The sequence below is a fragment of the Lutra lutra genome, chromosome 4, assembly GCF_902655055.1.
Source record: "Lutra lutra chromosome 4, mLutLut1.2, whole genome shotgun sequence".
Classification (NCBI taxonomy): domain Eukaryota; kingdom Metazoa; phylum Chordata; class Mammalia; order Carnivora; family Mustelidae; genus Lutra; species Lutra lutra.
In genome coordinates, this window is record NC_062281.1 from 122,461,902 (window position 1) to 122,482,212 (window position 20,311).

The following is a 20,311-nucleotide window of genomic DNA, read 5'->3' on the forward strand; positions in this document are numbered from 1 at the left end:
ATCTAGAGGAAGGTAGGGATGGTACAGAGGCTCAAGTACATCAAGTCTCTAAGATTTTTGCAGTTCTTCTTAGCCTTTCCTTTGTGCTCAAATACAAGTGGCCGCTGTGGTACTTGCCATCATGCCTGCACTTGAGGGTGTGTGAAGGAGAAATTAAAAAGAGCACAAAGGGCAGAAAGGGCAGGCCAACTGAGTCTGTCCCCTCTTCTTTAATGGTCTTTTCTTTTTCCTGCCTTCAAACAGCTGCTCACATCTCCTTGGCCAGAAACCCTGACATATGGATACCTCTGTTCATGTTTATGACTATCTTCAATGGAGGCTGGGGAATTTAGTTTTCATTAGCTGGGCACTCTGCTCTCATTGTCCAACAAAATAAATGTTCTGTCAGTAAGGAACAATGGGAGAATTAATGGATTTGAATAAACATCTAGCTGTTTTGCCATACTATCCGTTAAAGAACCTCAGAATGGGCCACGGAACATCTTACTTTCAAGAATACTGCATTTTGATGGGTCTCCTGATGAGTTAGTTGCATGATAACATTCTGAAGTATCTTTATGACTTTATTTTTTATAGGGATATTTAAAAGTAGTTTTTCTCTGAAATGCTGCGTATTACATAGGAGGAGACCTGGAATTGGTTCAAATTGTGCATTACCACAATTCACTGTGTGCTACTTTGAGGTTCAACTTAATTACATTTAAAAGTGATATGGTAGGGGTGCCTGGGTGGCTCAGTGGGTTAAGCCGCTGCCTTCGGCTCAGGTCATGATCTCAGGGTCCTGGGATCGAGTCCCGCATCGGGCTCTCTGCTCAGCGGGGAGCCTGCTTCCCTCTCTCTCTGCCTGCCTCTCCGTCTACTTGTGATCTCTCTCTGTCAAATAAATAAATAAAATCTTTAAAAAAAATGTGTATGTAAGAGCAGATGATTACAAATAAACAAGACGTTCCTAATGAAGAAGTACAGGGTAGAAAAACTTCCTTATCAGAAATTAGAAATTTATTATAAAACTCTATTTCTTCAGATGGCCTGGGATTAGGTGTAGAGCTATGTAGGCTGGCCAATGAAACAGCAAAGAGAGCCCAGAAACAGACCAATACAAAAATGGAAATTTTATTTATGACTGAGATGACATTGCAAATTACTTAGAAAAATATACACTTTTCAATATATGGCACTGGAACAATTGGTTATCTGAATGTGAAAAGATGAAATTGGAACCCTATCTCACACCGCATATAAAAAAATCAAATCTACGTGGGTTAAAACTTACATATACAAGGCAAAATGTATAATATTGAGCGGAAATAGTAAGTTTCCGGTATGTTTCTACTTGAGCAAGGTACAAAACCATGCAAAACGACATAATACATTTCTTAATAATACAAACATGGTTAAATATAAATAAAAATAAGACAAGGATAAAGAGAAAATTCAGGATTGTCTTTCCTCTTAGGGGAAATGCAAGGGGACAGAGAAGACCTAAATATTCTTATTCCTAAATTGGGCGGTGTCTACAAAGAAGCTTTTATATCATTATGCCTTTTGCCTTACACATTTTTATAAGGATTGTTTTATATCTACATATGACTTTAAAAAGATTTAAAATGCAGTTATAGAAGATAATAGTCTCATTGGTTTGTTATGAATATCAAACATGAAAGTATTTGAAAAAGCATTTGATAAATGCAAGTTATTTCTATTCACTACACTGTGTACTTCCTGAAGCTAAGATTAATTCTTATACATCTTTGTATCCTTAGCCCAGAGTCTGAAATACAGTCTGAACATAATAAGCATTTTTTGAATGAATGAATGAATGAATGAATGAATGAGTGAGAAAACCATTTTAATGTTAGCATATAGATTTTTAATTTTGGTATTCTTAGAACTAAGTTGCTACTTTGAAATTTATTAACAAACATCACTCTATGTGCTCATTTACTCATTTATTACTTTATTCATTCTTCAAATATCTAGTAAAGCCTACAATGTTCTAGATGCCATGCTAACTATTGGGGGAATTGAGATGAGCCACCCATATTTCCTATTCCCAACAAGCTCACAGTCTAGTGGAAGAGACACAAGTAGCTAGGCAATAATAATTGCTTCCGCAAACCATTACTTAGTAGTGATAACACTAGCATTTACTCTGTATAATATTGGATGCTTATCTTCCTGGTTGACTTTTTCTTTTCTTTAGATAATGAGAACATTCTCAACATGTGCCTTGATGGGTGGTAGCTCAACTTACTTAGTTCTATTTCATAGCCATTCCAGAGAAATGAGATTTTTAGTATCTCACATAAACTAGATGCTGGGGAGTAGGCTTGTTTTTGCTTTTAAATTGAGTTTAGTTTAGACGGGAAATCAGGTATGGATAGGAAAGGGATCTACTTAATCAGCATCTTCAAGGAGTCTAGTGACAGAAAGAAGTGCTTTAAGTACAGAGAGTTTGTATTTGATAGACTTCAGCACCTAGCTAGCAACATAACACCAATTCCAATATGGGATGTGATAGCTGTGGGGAATATGAATGCCTCCAAGATCAAGTACATAACAAGGAGGCAGGAAGATTGAAACTTCAGCTGGGTTGATGCTAGGGTGTTTACATTAAACCAGACAGACAACTGTTGAGGACAGGACTTCCCTAATTGTATTCCTTGGAATGTCATTGCTTCAAAGATGCTTTATAAAAAAAGGAATTGAAATACATTTGGGAAATGCTGATCCTCTCCTTGGATTCACAATGCAGAGTATCCTTTTAAAGGCCTCATGAAACCAGTTCAACCTTTTTAGAAAGATGACAAAATGATGCGAAGAGGCTCTTCAATTGTTCATGTATCTGTCATTTCCATTTTTAACTATGTCTTATTTTCCCAACAATAAATTCTTGAGTTCCTACTGTAAGGCAATGGAGTACTTACTGTAAGTGAATTTAATTGACTATTAAATTAATAGTTTTTAGAAGAAGGTAAAATAATTTTTAAATGAAAGAAAAAAACTTAGAACTTGGTTATTTTCTCTGGGATCACATCACAGCATTACATATGTATAGCAACCTTAAATTAAAATGTCTTGGGGGCACCTGGCTGGCTCGTTTGGTTGGGCATGCAACTCTTGATCTCAGGGTTGTAGGTTTGAGTCCCACACTGGGGGTAGAGATTACTTTAAAAAAAAATAAATAAAATCTTAAAACATAAAGTCTTGAATAGCTACTAGAGAAACAGTGTATCACCTAGCGCCCCGTAGGTGGTTTTTCATCCCTTCCCTGAATGCAGATAGTGAGCCTTCCCACACAGAGGTCCTTAAAAAGTAATTGCAGCTTGGGTGGGCCATGAATTAAAAAAATTTTATAGCAAAATTAATACATGTGATTATAGAAAATATAAAAGATATAATTACAAAAGAAAAAAATAAGAAAAAGCAGGTATATATACATATATATGTGTGTGTGTATACATATACACACATACATATACATGCTCACATTTTCTATGCGGTCATATATGCTATAAATGCTTTATACTGTAAATTTTACTATAATTGATGATTATGAGAAATGTCCTTTTATAACCATATTTCACATAATAATAATTCATGGCTATCTCTATGTCAATGAATATAAGTCTAGATATTTAAAATTTATTGCATAATACTCTTATTATATGGTACATTGTAATAATTTAATCTCTTCTGATTGATGAGCATTTAGGTTGCTTAAAAATTCTCATGATTATAAATAACACTGCAATGGACATCTTTTGTATTCTTGACATTTATTTCTTCAAAATAAAATCTTAGGAAACGGAATGTTGATCCTCAGGATATACACATTTAAACTTTAAAATTTTCTCAGAAAATTTTTTGCCACTTTGAATGTTCACCTGTAGTGGTTGTGAATACCTTTTTCACCGTATCTTTATACAGTGAATAGTACATATAAAACATGAATTTTATATGTAAAGCTAATGTCTCATTGTTCTAGGTTTCATTTCTTTGATTAACTACTGAGTTAAAACCTCTTATCTTTTTTCTTTAGAACCTGTTTACTGTTGGCTGTTCATTTCCTTTTCTTTGCCTACTCTGCTTCCTTCTTCTCCTGGGGTTTTGGGCTGCCTTCCTACTGGTACACCATCATAAGTGTTTGCAATTGTTTTTTGTGTATTGTTTTTGGATTTACAAGTTTATAACAATATAGAGAGAGTTCCTGTATAAACTTTACCACCTTCCTCTACTGTGTTACTCTTATATAACCATACCACATTCTACAAAATCAGGAAGTTAATGTTGGCACAACACTACTAGCTAAACTACAGACTCTATTTGAATTTTAACAGTTTTTCCACTAATTTCCTTTTTCTGTTCCAGCAAGCAATCCAGGATCCCACATTGTATTTAGCTGTTATTTCTTCTTAATCTTCTCCAATCTATAACTGTTCCACAATCTGTCCTTGTCTTTTGTAACCCTGATTCTTTTAAGAAGAAACGATCAGTTATTTCATAGAATGCCCTTCAATTTGGGTTTGTCTCATGTTTTCTCAGGATGGAGTGAGGTTATGCATTTGGGGTAAAAATACCACAAAAACAATGTTCTGCCATTCTCAGGGCATCATGTCAAAGGGTTCATGATGTTGGTATATATATATTTTTAAAGATTTTATTTATTTATTTGACAGAGAGATCACAAGCAGGCAGAGAGGCAGGCAGAGAGAGGAGGAAGCAGGCTCCCTGCTGAGCAGAGAGCCCGATGCGGGGCTCGATCGAGATCATGACCCAAGCCGAAGGCAGCTGCTCAACCCACCGAACCACCCAGGTGCCCCGATGTTGGTATATTATTGCTGGTGATGTTATCACTTGGTTAAGGTGGTATCTGCTGGATTTCAATAAAGTTTCTATCTTTCCCTTTCTAGTTAATATCTTTCTCAGGAGAGATACTTTGAGGCCAGGCAAATCTAGTTTTTCCTCAACTAATTAAGTTCTTGCTTCAAATTGAATAAATTGAAACTGAAAATTATATATGATAAATTATAGATGGGGTTGTTATAAGACAGATATGTAGAATGACAATCACTGGGCCCATTCTTAAACAAAAGTCTTTGGTTCTACATTTTAATAAATTGGTGAATAAATATTTTATATCATGTTTTATATAAAACATGTAAAACATTTATATGTTTTAACAAAATAAAATATTTAAAGTATTTATTATCTTTTAATGATTTCATATTTTCACTGATTTCTTCAATTAACAACTTAATACTGTCCCCAATTATGATTGATAAGAAGGCTCCTACTATATAAAAAATTCTATGCAATATTGCCCGGTTGAAACCTTAAATCTATAGGAGATAATTTGAGGAAGTGTTAAATCCTGAAAGAATTGTGGTCTTCTGCTTCTTTATAATAGATCACATAAAATCTTGTTGAGTGTTGACATTGTAAAATTCTCTTTTTGCATATCTCCTATCCCAGAAAAGACACAATAACTTCAGAGAAATAGTTCAGTTGTCTTGGAAAAAACTGACTGTGTTTGAATTCTAAGATTGCTTCTTACTAGCCATATGACCTTGGACAAATCAAGTCACCTCTCTAAGTCTTAGATCCTTACCTGTCTCACAGGGCCATTGTAAAGAACAACTCACAGAATACTGGCCAAAGAGATTTGTAAACTGTAAAGCAATAAACACATGCAAGGGATTATTAATACTCTTATCTTTTATTAGCTCTTAAGACCATCTCAGAGGTTTAAGTGTTGGTTATGATGGTGTCAATTTTGTCTCTAGGGAATAAGGGATTATTACAAAGTATATGGCATGTGCTATAATATATTTTGTTTTTTGTAATATACAGTATTGCATTTGATTCATTTCTATATTATTTTCTTGGTACAACTTCCTTCCACACTTTGACAAACAAGGAATGAGCTGCTTATCTATAAAGATTTATAGTGTAGGGATTCTATAGTCTTGGGAAGATGTCATTGGCAGTGCAAATAGCAAGGTTAACATGGTTGTTTACGAAATAAATACAAACTTCAGTGAGTATTTCATCTTGAAAACCAGTTTAAGCACTTTTTAGATAACCTCTTATAATTGAAGTCCTTTTATAAGCTTGGCCTTTATACTGAGTTTTGTCAAATTCAAGGTCAGGCAGAAATTCTAACATTAATCGGTTCAAAATTGTGGTCATTGTCTTCTCATGAAATATACTCGCTGCTGCTTGCCCTTCTATCATCTTCCCTTTTCTTCTTATAGCTCATATGTATAGTTTTATTTTTTTTAAGTAATTTCATTAAGTTGAATTAGTCACAGTGAAACAGAAGTTCTTGCCTTTTGGTTTAGTGAATACCTTCTGACTTATTACACCCACAGTCAAAAGCAGTTCATTCTGATTTGATAAATGCACTGAAAGCATCTGAAATGGTTTCATCCTTTTTCTTTCTTGCCTTTTCATCTTTTGGTTCAATCAAATGAAATATCCGCTAGGTTTCCTAATCGAAGCTGTCTGCTCTGCCCTGGTGTTAAAAATGTGTGTTTCAATATGTATTGCTATGTGAGAGAAAATGCCCCAGTCTTAAAAGTATGTTATGTTAAAGTTTTGAAACAGAACGCCTTAAATCAATTTCCAATATGTTTTCAAGTTGTGCATTAATTATTAAATCAGTATGTATATATTACACATGTATGTACAATACATTATACCTATTACTATGTATATAATTCTATAGTTGAGTGAGAGAGAGAAACAATGTTTATCAGTTGTTTTGTTAAGTAGGCCACAGACCACCCACGGTAATTCCTATACTTGCGTTTTTCCCATCCATGATTTTAGTGCTAATACATATTCACGGAACTATGGTCTACAACATCATTTAACTTTAAAGATGTTTCACAGTCTATTCTAAGAGCCATAATAGCAAGAAATTGACCTTGCTTGCTTACCAGATCACTGGTTAAGAAGGACACACACATTTAGGGTTAATTTTAATACAGGATTTTTTTCCTCTGTGGAATTGTCCGGCCTGAAGTCATCTTCAATATGCCATGCTTTCATTGTCATAACTACTCTCCGTTTTGTTCTCAAGAAAGTTTGTATTCACTTTCACAGTGATTTTTCTCTTTTCCCTTAAAATAAAAACCCCTCTAATCATAATGTCATACCTCTATCTTCTGTGATACTTTTTTATATTATGCGGTCACTAAAAGGGAGAATTACACTTGGCCAAAATATAGTAGTACAAAAGGCCACTTGGGCCCCCAAGTAAATTGCTGAGAATGTGATGACAGGACAATGATTGAAATCACGTAGCAGTTGTTTCCATACTTCAACAAAAATGAGAAAGAGCTGGTTTAAAGGTGTGGTGGCACCTTCAGGAGACACGCACCTGTCATGTGACAGTCAAGTGATGGACAGGCTGGTGAGGAGCTGAAATAGCAACCAGGTGTTCTAGGCCTCCGCTAGCACAACTTGGTGCTGAATATTTGCCATGAGTCCTTCACTGAAATCTCTGCTGAGGAATCAACAGGATGGATTATCTTAGCTTAGATTCATTTCAAGAGATTGAATTCAAGAGAAAGCATCTATTCTTGTATCGGCTACTACTCAAACACAAGAACAATAGTTAACCACAAATTATTACCTGAGGTTTTTTTTTTGTAATTGTAAATTTAGCTTAAGTTTAAAAAATGTTTTAAAGATTCTTTAAATTTTGGAGTTGATAAAATATTCTTGCCATGTTCTACCACTGTTATTATTTCAATGGACGAATTAATACAAATGAATATTATTAAAACTTTGATTTAAACGATTCATTAGATGTAACGTCTACTATGTTTTAGGTACTGTGCTAAGTCCTGGTGATAGAGAGATGGGTAAAGCCTGGTTTTTGTGTGATTCTTGTCCTTAAGAAATAAAGTGTAGAGAGGGCGTGGGATGGAATTCTGCTTAATGCAAATGTGATGGAACATCTCCACATCTGTATAATGCACATTCTTTGTTCCTTGGCATTTAAACTACTAGAGTATAGACAATGGGCTCTTCTATTAAGCAGTTAAAGCCTGTGGTTGCAAAACAATAACATGGTCAAAGTGGTCTGTGGCAGTGATATTCTAAAACCCAAGAAGATGGGGATATTTCCTGTGTTTCAAAAGGAGCCAGTGACTCATATCATTTTGCACATGGATCCAAGGACTGAAGAATACTCGGTCACTAGTTTCATGAGGCCCCTTAAGCCTTAGTGTTCAGTATTTTGAAACATACTGTGAAAGGCTAAGAAAGAAGCACCAAGGAAGATATTCATCTTCTCCCCCCATCTTGAAATTCTGTTATATCTTATTCTCTTGTCTCTGGTGTACTTTGCTTCCATCTTGCTAATCTCATCCATTCTTTGGATCAGTTTAGAAACCATAGCCTCAAGGAAACAAACCTAGCTACCTCAGGCTATGTTAGGGTCAGCTGTTGTTTGTGCATACACCTTGGCTTTTCTTTTCTTTTTTTTTAGATCACTTATCACAATTGTTATTCAAATGATCATTTATGTCATTATTTGTGTAATGTCTACCTTCATTATTAGCTCTAGTGGACTGGTAATATTGGTAATGGAGTTTTAGGCATTTGTAGTTATTTCCCAGTAGAAAGATTTAGAGGCTGAATGAAATAAAAGGCTTTGGTTTTACATTTTTATGGAAGAATAAAGGTAAGAAAATGTAGCAATGATGTTGATTTCATACAATGAGAAAAAACGTGTATAAAGTAATGAGATAGCTGTTTAAATAAAGAGCTACAAAAACATAAAGTATAGGTATTTGTATGTTCTATATGACCTTCTAATTTTAACTTTAGTTTTGTAAAGATAACTAGAAAGGTTAAATTCTTGAACAGTGGATTGACCCATTAGGGGTAGCTATGTGAGTTTTGATTTTCAAGACTCTCCTTAAATACCATAGTGTAAAAAAAGATTTTCTTGTTAAACGATGTATATCAAGGAAAGATTGCCACTCTAACTACAGCTGTTCCAAGTCAGATTCCCTGGGAAGAAAATTCTTGAGATTAGCATGCAGAAAGTTTACTTAAGCCAAGCATTCTTGGGTTAACACCTGTAGGGGAGTGAAGAATGCAGGATGGGGAAGAGGGAAAATGAAAGCTCTGATGTCAAAACCAGACCTCAGCTGACCCTACAGGAATTCTGGATCTAAAATGGCTGTGAGCCAAGGGGACTGAGCTTTCATACCTTCTTTGACCAGTCGAAAAATGCAAGCTGAAGTCCCTTCCTTGTGCACTCAGGTCCATTTGCCTTGCAGAAGTTCTAAAGATAGCTCTTTCAGGGTTTTGGTGGGCCTCTTTTCATGAGTGGAACCCTTTAAGGGGGAGGTTAATGGAATGAACCAGAACTCCCACTGTTGCAGTTGGATAGAGGATAGAGCCCATCTCATGGTGGACAGTCTTGACAGTGTGGTTACTATGGTCCTACAGTCTGCATTCCATTTCTACCAAGGCCCTGTAGCACACTAAGAGCTGTGTGTGTGTGTGTGTGTGTGTGTGTGTGTGTGTGTGTGTTTTAAGATTTTATTTATTTATTTGACGAAGATCACAATTAGGCAAAGAGGCAGAGAGAGGGAGAAGCAGGGTCCCTGCCGAGCAGAGAACCTGATGTGGGGCTCAATCCCAGAACCCTGAGATCATGACCTGAGCTGAAGGCAGAGGCTTAACTCACTGAGACACCCAGGTGCCCCAGAGCTGTGTTTTTTTGTTTTTTTTTGAAAGGTATCTAATTATCTACTGCTAGTGGTGTGGCTTTGCTTCAGAATCCCAGGATTCTTCATGGTGAACCTCATATTGGAGTTTATTGTAAATTCTGTATAGTGTCTCTCCCTGCCCCTCCACCAGATACCTGTAAACCCACAAGGTTTGCTGTGTCCTCTGGCCCAAGTGTTAAGACTCCTTGTACCATGACCTGGACCTGCTGTATACCCTTTGGCAGCTCTGGGATATACTCAAAGCTGGCAACCTTTCACGTTTCCTGGTATACGGATCAGAACAATAGTGCAAGTGTGGAATATGCTTTTTCCAGGCCTTCAAAAATGCCTTCCAGACATTTTGCTTTCTTCTTTGTGGTGGGAGGTAGGAGATGCAATTATTTCTTCTTTATCGTGAGAGAATGTCCTGGCATGCTTCCAGACTACTGGGCCTCCAACATTTTACTGATATTGCAGATCTCTTAATCTCTGTAGGGTTTATCTTTACCTACCCGAGGGTTATGTTTATTACTAAAGCTTCCAACTTACTGCTGATTCTCAATATTCCAGCCCAATTTACTTATTTACAATTTACTTATTACAATTTACTGATATGGCAGGCCAAATGTGATGTTCTGTGGCATGCCCAGATGATCCAGGTCCCTTCAGATCACTTTATGACATAGGGTGAGAGAGTTAGCATAACCCTGGGGCAAGACTGTAATTGTTCACTGTTGTGAGGACTACCTCTCATAGAGATGGAAAAGAATGCATAAGCCAGGTCAATGGCTGCATGCCAAGTAACCAAGGCTGTGCTAACCTGGTCTAGCAACGATACATACATACATACATAGTAGAGTGACTACAAATGAGACTGCTTGGTTGAGTTTGTGGTGGTCTATTGGTAAGCCTCCGGGATCCACCTGATTTTGCAGGAACCAGACTTGCAAATTAAATAGAGATATTGTAAGGATCACCCCAGTTCAGTCCTATAGGTCTTTAAACATGGTACCAACTTCTGCCAATTCCCTCAGGATGCAATACTGTTTTTGGTTTACTATTTTGGCTGGTCAGGAAAACAACTTGGGGTTGTACCAACCACCACAGAAGTTTCTTTCAATTAGAGGACTTATTGCTGGGTCTGTGACCCAGTAGACCTTCTGTGAATTGGACTTTCTTTTCTTTTTTAAAATTATCTAATCTTCAGACACCCCTACTTTAACAGGTGGCTGTGAATGATGTCTTGGGTCCTTGGTATAAATGTCAACCTGGAGGCTGGCTCCAAAAATCTTCAAAATATTTGATAATACCCCCTACCTGGCTCAGGTTCAGAAATTGGGCAAAGGATTGGGACTTTTTATGTGCTATCAACCTCCCAATCACCTGTCTCTGATTTTCTTTGTTGTTGTTGTTGTTGTTTTGACTGTACAGATCGAGTAGTGCCTTTCCTGGTTGCCCATCTGTCTTGCCCCTAGCAATATTATGTTCTAATAATTATGTCTATTTTGGGTCTGTGGGTCATCAAACCCTCCAGGCTGCCATTCCAATCTTGCTGCTGTGTCCACCTTACTTTTGATGAGTATCTTTGACCACCTGGCCTCTATTGTTTTGGTGTCTTATCATCCCAGCTGCTATCAGGGGATCTGGTTTTATAATTGAATCTTTCACTATCAGCCCTGGTCAACCAAAGACAGCCACTACTGCACTCAGCATCAAGCTGTCTGTCACCATTACTCTTAGCAACGGGATCAATGAGTGCATCAGTCTTGGGAGTGGTGTGGGGAACACCGTGGCATCTCCATTGCACAACATGGTCTTCACTAAAACAGCCTTTCATCTTCCATGTGGTGCCCTTCTTGACCCTCTACCTCTTATAGTCTGAGAACAAACATGAAGCAAAGCAGCTGACTAAAAAGTTGTTATCCTGCTGACTTCCTTTTAAAAATGATCCTGAGAGGTTAAAAAATACCAGTCTTATAGTGTAAATACCTTGAGTCCTTAAGGACAATTGGGCCTGCCAGGTGATTGTTTTTTTTCCAAGATTTTGTTTGTTTTTTTGAGAGAGCAAGACTGAGTGAGCGAGTGAGAGAGATCAAGCAGGGCAGAGGGGCAAGGCAGAGGGAGAAGCAGACTTCCCGCTGAGCAGGGGCCTGACACAGGGCTCAATCGCAGGTTCCTGGGATTATGACCTGAACCGAGAGCAGATGCTTAACTGACTGTGCCACCCAGGTGCCCCATTGCCAAGTGATTTTATATGCTTGGCAAATATGAGGCACTACAGAATGGTTCACTGTGTAAGTAGATGAACAAATGATTAAGTGCCTGCTGTTTACCTGTGGTCTATCACACCTTTAACCACAATGATTGATGAAGAGCTGATATTCAATTCAGAAATCATACAAATAGAGTTATTTGATTTTCAATGCTTCCCCAAGTTAGAATGGAAACGTGGAAAGAGAACTGAATTTGGACTCAGGAGGCCTGGATACATGCCCAAGACTTTGTTACTTAGACTGTGTTACTCAGAAGCTGTGAGAACAGGGGCAAATGACTTGTGTTCCATGAGTTTGGGTCCCTTTATCTATATATTCGGTGTAATAATTTTGTCTTCCTCACAGTTTTCTTATGAGAGTTAAGCTGAAATATTAGTAGCTAAGACATTGACAGCTATAAAACATCATGCAAACATGGGGTATTTTTTACTACCACTACTACTACCACTACTACTACCACTACTACTACCACTACTACTACTACTATTACCATTACCAGTATTAGCACCTTTGTCAGTCATCAAAAGAAGCAAGAATGTGTCAGGGAACACTAAAATAGATAAAACTGGAAGAAGAAAATGAGCAGGAAATTTGCACAAGTAAGGACAAACTGTGAGTCATAAAATATCAGCATGCAAATGTGTATTCCTGGCAGATGGTTTTGGGGCCATTTGTTATGTCTTAGACTCCGTACTAGTAATAAACTAAAAGAATGACCAAATTCCTGATTAGTTGGCTAAACTCATAGTTGTAATATTTATCTCTGTGTTAAACTGAAATCCTTTACAGCATTTAAAAAAAAAAAAGCTTCTTTATTATTTGCATCTTTGGTTTCTCTCAAGTGTCATATAATGAAGCCTATTGTTAAAAGGGTGTTTATCTGGTGTTGATTTTTATCAATCTCATTTAGTTGTTCAGAGCTGAGGTTCCCATGCCTGTGTTATGGTACATTATTTCTTTAAACCACACGATTAAGGTTATGGATTTGGGTATCACTGCACGTAAAATGCCTTCATTGGGGAGGAACTATTTTATATCCTCACACAAAGACCTTATGGCCATGCAATAGCAAGTAACAATAAAAATCATTGTTCCAAAAATACTTTTTTGACCCTGCAGCATAGATGGCTGCCAAATGGTCAGTATTCTAAATGTTTTCTTGTAATCTTGTGGGTGTTCAAATCCAACTCATTTAAACTGTTAGTTGTGTGATAGAGTTGTAAAGAAAACCTTCTATTGTGTGTGTATACACACACACACACACACACACAAACATTATATATATGTGTGTATATATATATACACACATATATATATGTATATATATGTATAATTCATTGCCATGTGTCTGGATTACTAAAAGAGAATTTCTAGAGTCACCTTTTCTGTCCTTGCCGATGCTCCCCCATTTTGCTCAGAGATGCAGAAATCAGGTAGAGGGACAGAGCTATTCGGATCGAGTTTCACGTTGGCAAGCTCACATCAGTCACAGAAATACATCAGCAACATATCTATTTTCTCAATTTGAATTCCTTTAACCTAAAATGTTCCCTGAAAAAGAAACACGTTCAGCGGAATTCAGGTTCATCACCTACCATGAACACACACACCAGGAGAGACTCAAAAACAGGAAATAAATGTTCCTATCCTCAGGACCTTAAAAACCTAGTAAATAGTAATAAATAACTGGCAGGGTGATGAGTGCCTCAGAGGGAGTTTCAATTAGCTGTTCCGTTTAAGGATCAGAGAAAACTTAAAGGAGGTAGAGTTTGGGAGAAACCCAGAAGGGTATCCTTAACCTTTTCTTGTGTTTATTTTCCCATTCTCAGAATAATGTTTTGAAACTTAGTAAAAAAGACACAAAAGATTTTAATGGAAACCAATTTTATTGAAACATAGTTGAAATATCAAAAAATTTATGAAATCATAGTAAGTATACTTCTTTCTAAAGGGATTAAATAAAAATTTCCAGTTGCAGAACTAGTAACTATTGTAATTTTGAAGTAGTGATGAGCATAAGTGATAATTCCAAGATATTTGCTGTGACTGTAATGTGATATGGATATATCTGATTTCTACATGTAACGAAGTCACATGTACTCTTAATGTTTCTGTAGTTTGTTCCTTAAATTCATAATAGAAGCAAACTTTACATTTTAGTTAGGAGTTAGTGAAAGTCAAGATGTAGTTTTTCTTTAATCCAAGTTCATAAATCCCCTTAATTTCATCTCTGGCCCCTTTGAGGATCCAGAGTATAGGTTAAGAAATGCTGGCTTAGAAATATGAGTAAGACTTACTTGGGTGTCTGGGTGGCTCAAACAGTTAAGCATCTGACTCCTGATTTTAACTCAGATCAAGATCTCTGGATCCTGGGATCAAGCCCTGGGTGGGGGACACAAGGTCAGCAGGAAGTCTGCTTATCTCCCTCTCCCTCTGCCCCTCCCCCTGCTCACACACTCCTGTGTGGGCTTTCTTAAATAAATAAATAAATCTTAAAAAAAAAAAAAGGAATATGAGTAATACATTGACAGAGACATGGATAAAGAGGAGAAAAGTGAGAGAGGACTTTCCAGGTAGAACAACCTGAGCAAAGACCTTGGGGACAGGGCATAGAGGGGGTTTGAAGTGTGTGTGGGGTGTGTGCCCAGTATGGGGAAGGATGAGAAAATGATGGATGGACAGCAATAGGAGAGACTGCTGGGGGCTTAAGGCCCAGACTGAGGAGTTGTATCAGTGTGGAGCCATCAGTGACGTTCTAAGCAGAGAACTGTTGCAAACAAGTCTATCTTTGTTTTAGGAAAGTAATTTGCAGCATAATGGGAGTTGGGTTAAAAACACTGGAAGCAGGAAGCCTTTCAGTAGTTTATCGCATTGGGTCGGAGAAATAGATTGAATGCTTGAATTAATTCAGTAGAAGTGGCAAAAAGAGGACCCAAGCAAGGGGTAGGGGCAGATTGAAAGGACTTGGCCATTGGATGAAGAGGGTAGATAATGGAGTGCAGAGAAAAGCTGACTTTTGGTGTTTGCCTTGTCATACAGGGGAAATGAACCCAAGTAGAGGGCACAGCAAGATGGGTCAATTTGTGGCAAAGGAATTAAAAGTTCTTTTTGTGAATATTCGAGGTATTCATAGGCTACTTATGTGGAAATGAATGTTCAGCGGACTGTTGAAGATGTGAGTCTAGAACTTGGAGAAAAGTTCGGGGCTGGAGATGTAATGTGGTAATCCTAAGAAAAACAGCTGAAATCAGACGATGGAAAGAAATTGCCAAAAGAGACTAAGGGTGCTGAAGACCGAATCTCGTGTGACTTCTCAGGCTGAGCAGAGTATGTTCCAAAACAACTGGTTAGCAGTTTTGCACGCTTAGTCCTTGCCTCTTCAATCCCAGAACATGAAAAATGTACCTGTTAGGTCTCAGATATTCTACTTCCTCCAAGATCAATAATGCATTGGGCTGCTTTCAAGGAATTAATATTTCTGGTAAAGAAGTCAACATATGGACAAACAAATACGATGTAGTAGAAGTGCAGTAATAGCAGTATGTACACAATACAGAAATGACAGAGAGAGGAGTGATTAACTATCACCAGGGTGAGGGATAAGGGCAGCTCCTTAAAGATGACATCTGATCTGGGTTTTGAGGGATGAATAGGAGTTTTCCAGTTGGGAAAAGCATTTTAAGCAATGGGAATGGAATGTGCAAGAGCTTGGGGTGCTCAAGGAACTACCTTCCTCACATTGTTTCTTATGATCAATCTTCTCCTGTCTCCTACAACAGGATTTGAATATTTACAAGATTTGAAGTCTTGTCTCTCTGTGATTAGCCCCTCTCTTTCTCTTAAACTTTAAAAAAGAACCCTCAAATTCAGTCATGAAACTTTGCTTTATGCTTAATCAAAATCTTTCAGTTGAAATTTAGCTCTACTTTCTCTCTCTTTTTTAAAGATTTTATTTATTTATTTTTCAGAAAGAGAGAGAGAGAGAGAGAGAAATTGAAAGTACAAGCAGGGGGAGTGGCAGGCAGAGGGAGAAGCAGGCTCCCTGCTGAGCAAGGAGCCCAATGCGGGACTGGAGCCCAGGAACTTGGGATCAAGAACTGAGCTGAAGGCAGATGCTTAACCAACTGAGTAGCCCTCAGTTGACAGGTATCCCACTGTTTTTCTTTTTTTTTTTTTTCTTTTAAATGTAGATAACTCAGCAATCCTCATTTGTTAAAAAAAAAAAAAAAGTCTTTAAAGCATCCATTGGGGGCAAAATTAAAAGTAATGTTATGTTTCATGGAATATAATTTTATCCAAAGTCTTCTGGGTCCCAGCAGTTTTTTGTTGTGCTTTGTTTTGTTTTTTTTGTCCTTTCATAGAAATTAAGGCCATGTCAGAGCCCATGTGTTTAACTGAAGCATGTTAGAACTGCTCATGATATGTCCTAGCTGGTTAAGCTCAGTTTCAAGGTAGAGTCACTGAGTGGTATTTGTTAGATAGATGTTTATTTTTATTTATTTTTATTATTTTTTAAAGATTTTATTTATTTATTTGATAGAAAGCGATCACAAGTAGGCAGAGAGGCAGGCAGAGAGAGAGAGGGGGAAGCGGGCTCCCTGCCAAGCAGAGAGCCCAATGCGGGGCTTGATCCCAGGACCCTGGGATCATGACCTGAGCTGAAGGCAGAGGCTTTAACCCACTGAGCCACCCAGGCGCCCCAGATGTTTATTTTTAAAATGTGAGAAATCCCATCATAAAATCATAAAACATTGTATTATTTTTGCTACTTTATATCTTTATACTATAGTATCAAGACAAAGTTTTCTCCTCCAACTCATACTTTGTGGAGCCCTGGCACATACCTATTGATGATGACAGAAGATATTCTTTGGAAAAATAAACAAATCAGAAAGACTGTATATGCGTAACAAGGGAGTTCTGCTTTAAGTGCAATCAACTGTGAGAAAGATTTGTCTTTTACATATTTAATTCTGAGCTTGGACTGGGAATGATTATTTTCCTTCATTTCTCAATTATCCTGGAACTGCAAGAGCCATACACATCTCTAGTAGAAAGAAAACTGGATGGAACCACTTGACTGAAAGCCCCTGTCCAAAGTCAAGAGGAAAAAGCCAGGACACTGTACAGAAGGGGGTCAGGCATAAATGGAAGGTGAAGACAGAAGGACACCAGAGAGGAGGGACTCAGTTACAGAATGAGAGGAGAGTCAAGGAGGAAAATGAGTTTTTTTTTTTTTCCCCGTAAGATTTTTATTTATTTATTTGACAGACAGAGATCACAAGTAGGCAGAGAGGCAGGCAGAGAGAGAGGAGGAATCAGGCTCCCTGCTGAGCAGAGAGCCCAACATGGGACTCGATCCCAGGACCCTGGGATCATGACCTGAGCTGAAGGCAGAGGCTTTAACCCACTGAGCCACCCCGGCGCCCCAAAAATGAGTTTTGAAACAACTTCTAGACTTCATGCACACACCTATCTTAAAAGATATAAAAATTATATATATTACTGTACATCAGGCATTTACTTCTTTAGGAGAGACGGTTTATACAAATGCCAATTCTTAGAAGGTATAGAGGAGTGGAATAAATAGCTAATATTTAAGAACAAGGGTACCATTGCTTCTGTACTATCTTATACATATTACAGGGCTTAGGGAGGACATAATAGTCTTATCCTAGGAACTCTCTTTTCAGAAACGCAGAGCTGGCCTAGAAACTCTTACTGAGTCCCCTTGTCTGAAATGCTAAATGAGTGGTTCCCACGTTACTAGATCCAGCCAAAGTCCAGTCGAGCTTATAACTGTCTTGTACCTTGAATTGATTGATTAAATAATTAAACACTTAGTGGAGTTACACAGCATTCTCCATGTCCCATGTCCGGTGTAGAAGCTGGGGGAACATGGATGGGAAAAAACAGAACCTTTCCTTGAAGAGCTCAGGGGTATTCAACATGTAAATGGTATCCACTATCTTTCTACCCACCACAAACATGAAAGAAGAAAAGTCATAAAATTTTTAGGAAGTAATGTTTTGCAGTGATTGGCTTTTTACTAGTGGGATGTGTACTAAAAAGCCTCAGATAAGTTTAAAAATCCCAGTACGAATCTTCCTAAGGCCTAGACTTGGCTCATATCTGCTCTCTGGTTCCTAAGTTCTCTTAGACAGCCTTTTTTTTTGCCTGTTGGATTTCACACAGGAGGCCTTTGAAATCCAAAGTATAAGCTATTAGGAATCTGATCTTTCTGGGAGACAGTGACAGCTACAAATTTAGTTCAAATCATTTATTCCCCCCTCTCTACACCAATACCACTGGAAGGAACTGTGTTCACCCCCACTTGTTGGCAGGGATAGCAGTGAACATATGCACTTTTTTGACCCTCATTTTCAGCCCCAGGATGGGGCTTCCTACATCCACTTATTCCTTGCTCTAATCTGCCTTATCCACTGCCAAGGTTTTCTTTTAAGTTAGATCCAATTAGGCAATTCACAAGTTCTCCTATGGGGAATGATCTGAAGTCCTTAGCATGGCCTCTGTGCCTTCTACAGTCTATCTTTCCAGCTTCATTTCCTTGTCCATTGGCCACTCTGGGATCCTTGTGGTTTCTGAGTGCTTTTATGATCTTTTGGTTTGTTCTTGCTGCCCCCCTACCCCCCAACCTGGAACAGGCTTCCCCTCTTAGGCTATTAAACATATCAGGCTGTTAAAGTCCGACTCATCTCTTAGGACCAGATTTAAATATCACAAATATTTTGGAAGAGCCTTCATTATTTCTTTTCTTAGTATGAATAGCTTTTTTTCTCTGGGGTTTCATAGCATTTTATTTATATCTTCTATAATATTCAGGTTGTACGCATTAAACCAAATAGTATAAAGGACAGTGATCACCACAATGAAATTGTTCAATAAATATTAGCAATTAGTTTTAATTATCACATAATGTCTAAGAAAAACATTTCCACATATGTCTAAGTAGTATATAAATAAGTCCTCCACTGGTCCTAAGCCCTTTAAGAATAAAAAAAGACAGTAACTTACTCATTTTAGTGCTTAGAATCTTAGACCTGTGCTTTGTTACCTAGGAAAGATGTGAAAATATTTGTTGAATGTTGACAGAATGAATATTACTAGAATCTAGAAAAAAAAGTATAGACTGGAACAGCTTTTGACCCTGCTATGTGTCAAGGCATTCTGTTGGGTTTTATATACTTTACCTTATTTAGTCCTTAAAACCACCCTGTGAAATATACTGATCTCACTTTACACAGGAGGACATTGAGACTTGGGGGATTTAAATAATGTAGCCTAAGTCAACAGTCAGCGAGAAGAGAAGCTGGAATTTGTGGCCACTGTACTGCTGACTCCAGCTCCCAGATTCTTGCTCCTATGTTACTCCACACTCAGTGATATCACATTGTCCCTAAGGGGCTACTAGGTGGATGCCAAAATTGTTCATAGCTAAGATTACTAAACCAGGGCCTAGAAAGATGCTAGGCCATTAAAAAAGAAATTCATCATCCCAACCCAAAGTTAAATTTCTAGATTTTTTTTCAGAGATGTCTCCACTCCCTTCAAAACACGTCTTTGGAATGGACCATAAGATAGTATTTAAATTGTAAATTCCCATAGGAACAAATCAACCATTTAGATAATGACATGAATGAGTGTGCTGTCAGAGGACTCTAGATGTGTATAAATCTTCTAATTACCATTTCCAATGCTAACGTATATACTTTAATTAGAGGTGTGTAGTAGGTTTCTTTGTTGAAAAAAAAAAAACACCAAAAAAAAAAAAAAAAACCCAAAAAACTAGAACCATATGGATGTTGCCTCATTTTCATCTGAGCCCTTCCAGGGACTGTAAACCTTAAAATGAAGTTGGAGCCCAGCACTTTTCCATCTGCCAAGGAAGGTGAGAACAGTAAGTCTTTGTGCAAAGGCTGAATATACATAAGCGAAGTGTAACCTTAAATTGCTCTTTGCTTCCACGTGCTTTGCCCCACTTTGCTTTGACTAATTATATAATCCGCAAGTAGAAAAGCAAGTGATTTTTACCTATCTTCCTGATGACATGGTTTGTAGCAGGGATGCTTTGTTCTGAGGGAGCTTCCAATTTGCCTTGAATGTGGAACTATAAGCAATGGGTGGTTCCTGGGAGAGAACTTTTGAGAAGCCCAGAAGGAGAGGGAGAATCAAAAGGATTCAGTTATGGTGATGGCTTTGGCTCTGGGCTTGAATTTTGGTCTGCCACTTAGTAGCCCTATAGTTGGCTTGCAGCAAGGTTTGAACAGAGTCTCCAAAGCT